This window comes from Ascaphus truei, chromosome 4 (assembly GCF_040206685.1).
Source record: "Ascaphus truei isolate aAscTru1 chromosome 4, aAscTru1.hap1, whole genome shotgun sequence".
Classification (NCBI taxonomy): Eukaryota; Metazoa; Chordata; class Amphibia; order Anura; family Ascaphidae; genus Ascaphus; species Ascaphus truei.
Window position 1 is genome coordinate 320,260,238 of NC_134486.1, and position 4,214 is coordinate 320,264,451.

The following is a 4,214-nucleotide window of genomic DNA, read 5'->3' on the forward strand; positions in this document are numbered from 1 at the left end:
AAAAACAACTCTGTAGCATGGTAAATAAAGGAGAGTGGATCACTTAAGTGTAGAGAGAAATAGGACTCATATCTCCCTAGCAGGGCTCAGAGGGAGCCCGCATATCGCCACAAACTATACACAAATATCTCCCTTGCATAGCTCAGGTGGAGCCCGCATGTTGTAGCTAAATGCTCAAATCGTTGCTCGATTCATACCGCTCCACAAATGATCAACAACAGATGCCTTACTTAGCTCTAATGGAGCCTGCATAACATTACAATCTAGGTTTACGGGCTCTTAATGGGAACACTTTTTTCTTTGATAAAAATGTAGCCATTTTCTGCACTGGTTTTGCAGCTGGAAAATTTAGTGAATTGTCCCCAGGGTTTCTCAATCCTCTCCCATATATCCAGAAATATTAGAAATAATCAAATGACTTGCCAAGTATAAACATATGCCTCCCTTATGTGATTTAATTATTATCTCCAAAACATGGTCTGCTTCAGCATAGGTGGCTCAAATAGTGTCTCAGTTGTTGACTGAGCCATTGTGTTGAAGCAGGGATATCCTGAAAACCTGACCTGTTGGTGGCTCTTGTGGATTGGCGTTGGCCAACCCCTGACTTAGTATGTCAGTGCATTTTCACAGCCATGGCAGGACCTGAGTATTTGCTGTCAGACTGGACTGGGTAGTTTGTGTTCTCGACGTGTCAGTGCTGCAGCGCTCCACATCTCTGCCAGAAACACTCAGTTACAGAATTCATCAGAGCGTAACAACCAGGGCTTCCACCAGGATCCAGAACGAAAGGGCAGGTAAGCGTGGTCATCCACATACCCAGCCTGCAGGGAATTAATGAGACCAATTATCTCCCATGTGCTGGTCTTAACCCCTTCGGTGCTAGACGTCTGTGCAGAAGATTGTACAGCAATACATTGCAAAAACATACATAAGTACTTCTATTGATACATATAAACTTAATGCCATAACAGATCAAATTATTTATTATGTTTTAGCCGGGTCATTAGTCTTTTAGTTAACCTTACCTGCCAGAGAGATGTTCAACAGCAAAGCCATGTCTCCTGCTTCCCTGGCAGCAAAGAGGTTAAAGAATGTTTTTAAAAATTATGTAATTTCAATTAATTGTCCATTAACTCATTGAGTGAGACTTTTTGCAGGGTACAGTGTTAATAATCGCCACTTATAACACTGATCTGACAAAGCAGTGTCATTAATTTCCTCCCTCCTGCAGAGACATTCATAACAATATTCAATAGATTATGACCCTCAAAGCTGATGTAACCCTTATTCTGCCAGAAGGTCCTGCAACACATTGTAAATTGATGGAATTAAAACCAGTGCTGTGTTAACACACACTATTTATTTAACAGGTACTCTACCTAATGAATATAATAGTTTTTTTCTCTCCAAGTATAGCGTTGACAGTGTATGCAGCACAGCACACAGACATTTTGCAGGCACAAGTCCTTGCCCCATAGAGCTTACAATCTATGTTTTTGGTGCCTGAGGCACATGGAGCTAAAGTGACTTGCCCAGAGACTCTGGGATTTGAACTAGGATCCCCTGCTTCAAACCCAGTGTCATTGTTTTCAGAATCAGTGTATTTTACTCCCTGAGCCCAATGGAAAACAGCTGTACCTATTTCTGCTCTTGTGTGATAACAGGGAGAACTCCTCTGCCCCCTGCATCCACAGGTTGATGTTCGCAATCTTCAGCTAATTAGAGCAGGTGGTGACTGCTAACATACAACGCAAATACTACATTTGTATAAATGTTTTCATCATAATGATTTATCACAACTCCTATTGTGCGCTCATACAAAATAAATACATGGCAAACCTGTGTTAAACTGCCCCCACTTGCCCAGCAGTGTCTCTACTTCATACAGACAATGGTACTAAAGTGTACCTATTTACAGGTGCTGCAAGCGGGAGGGACTAGTATGACCATCAGCCTTTTACATTTTGAAATCCTCAGAAGAAGATTTTCGTTGTGTTCATTCTTCAATGGAAATCCCAGTTAACATGACGCTATCTTAAAATATGTACCATGGCATTCTTGTAAATGAAAAAAATATTGTATGTGTTAAGTGAGCTTGCCAGAGAGTTAAGGCATTGATATATAACCCCACATCGTTATATCTATCAAAGCATGAGAGGTGAAATTGTAATGTTAATTGAAAATGCTAAACAGTCTTCACATTGCTCCAATATGTTGCAGGCCCCTCTGGCAGTTAAATGTTAATCTGAGCTGGAGAGAATAGGGACATGTTATAAGAGAATGAGGTTATGGGCGGGTTCTCTCTCCCCAGCACTTTCCTATGTGGTTTTGAAGGGGGAAGGTTGGTGCTCAGTACACATGTACTTTAGCACTTTAAATTGTTACTGCTCCCACACAGTATCCCTTCAGGATTCTGCCCATAAGGTAGGTGCCCTTTTTGGGGTGTGATGGTATAAGAGTACTACTATTTAATATTGAAATGCCATTTACACCTGTTTTTTTTTTTTTTTTCCATTCTTATTTATTCTTGAGTTTAACATTCAATTTCAGATTAAATAAAGATAAAGGGATTCTCTTGTCAAACTATCAAACATAGACTTTGAAATATTTGATTCTTTAACTCTTTAATATACGTTCATATTTTCCCATAATAATCAAACTCCTACGTCTATTTGGTGATAAACTATTTAGTTATTTTAGGAGTGGGGAGGGCTGTCTCCTGATTCAATCCTATTTAAGGGAAATATCAACTCTCCTTTACTTTTTGTTCTGGCATTTTTATGGACAAAATTGTTCCTTGACACAGTAATACTGTTCCCTTAAAAATGGTGGGCGAAATAAAGAATAATCTCATAAACCAATGTCTCCTGGAGGTACAACCAGGGCTAAAGTGGTCTTGGAGATACTTATAACAAACTGTCTATCTAGCTGGCTCTATAGCCTCCTCCCTTTCCCTGAAGTTCCCCTTATTTGGTCTCAGACAGTGCTGGTTAGGCTGAACAAGCCCCTGGTGGCCAGGTAAATATCCACTACTCACTTATAACCTGGTACAAATTTGAAAGGCTCTGGTATGAGTAGTTCTCCCCAGTACTAACAGGAAATGGGAAAAAGATTCACCCTCTCTGGACTTGGTAGCAAAGGAAGGAAGAGGTCTATTTGCCCACTTGAGTGAGAAAAGAGGGGTGAAACGATGACATGGGGAAGAGAAAACGTACAAACAAGAACACAAACCCTTCTCTGCCAGGGGGTCCTCTGACCGTTGTTACAATGCTTTGCAGACACCTCTGGTAATAAAAGGCATAAGGTAGCATGAAATTCACTTTGGCAAGCTACATTTTCTAATGACTTAGCACCTGAGTCCCACTTTAAGGTTAGATATCTGCGTTTTATAAAACATTTGGATTATATTTTACTCGGTGTGTGTAGAGAAACCTGTATCTAGTTCTGAACCAGGGGATGTTTTTGAAAAAAAAAAAAAAAAACCCATAGATTCAAGACCCTGAAAAGTGAATACAGGCGAAGTGGAGACTGGTGTGATGAGACTATAGTTGCAGCAGCATTTTGAATAGACTGCCAAACTGAAAGCTCGGTTCACCTTCCATACAGATAAACCACTTCGGTGTTGGAGGGATTCTCAATGGATAGTATTGCAGGCAGAGGTGGAACAAGTCAATTGTGGGCCCCGGGGCAAGTATATGCACTGGGCCCTAGCTGTGGCGCGGGGCATGCAGAGTCTTACCCAGAGGTGGAGTGGGCCCTATAGAACTTATTTTAGCAGCTGAAACAGCGTTCTGGCATGTGGGAGGATGGGGTCCTAAGTCCAGGTCCTAAGTCCTAAATCAGCCAGCTGGCTGAACAGATAGTAGTTCTGCCACTGATTTGCAGGTCCTTTTGGCAGTGTAAACGTTGAAACTAGCATTGGCTTGAGGGCGTATGTTTGGATGTAGTTTCAGTTGCAAAAAAAAAAAAAAAATCATTGTCACTAAATAGCTAGGTTACTGGGACTGTTTCACCATGACACCACTTCTACAGCAAAGACATTTGCTGGTAGGAAGAACACTGGAGCTTTTCCTGCCCTCAAGCATGCTGAGGCAACAACATCTGCTCAAAATGGTTTAGCAGCACTACCGTTCTTGTGCTGCAGGCACGAATAAAGGGAAGAGTTTGAACTAGGGCACGAGGTCTGTTAATTTGAGGGCTTCTAGGACCTAGGG

The 4,214-nt window shown here is 41.4% G+C and overlaps 1 protein-coding gene across 1 annotated transcript in view; it reads left to right on the forward strand.

The window, feature by feature from the left end:
• The first annotated feature begins 684 nt into the window (after window positions 1-684).
• The window catches only part of LOC142493635 (F-box only protein 21-like), a 22,854-nt gene continuing 19,324 nt past the window's right edge, over window positions 685-4,214 (forward strand). Inside the window, exon 1 of the mRNA XM_075597972.1 lies at window positions 685-794. The gene's annotated coding sequence lies outside the window, so the exon portion shown is untranslated. The remainder of the gene's footprint in view (window positions 795-4,214) is intronic.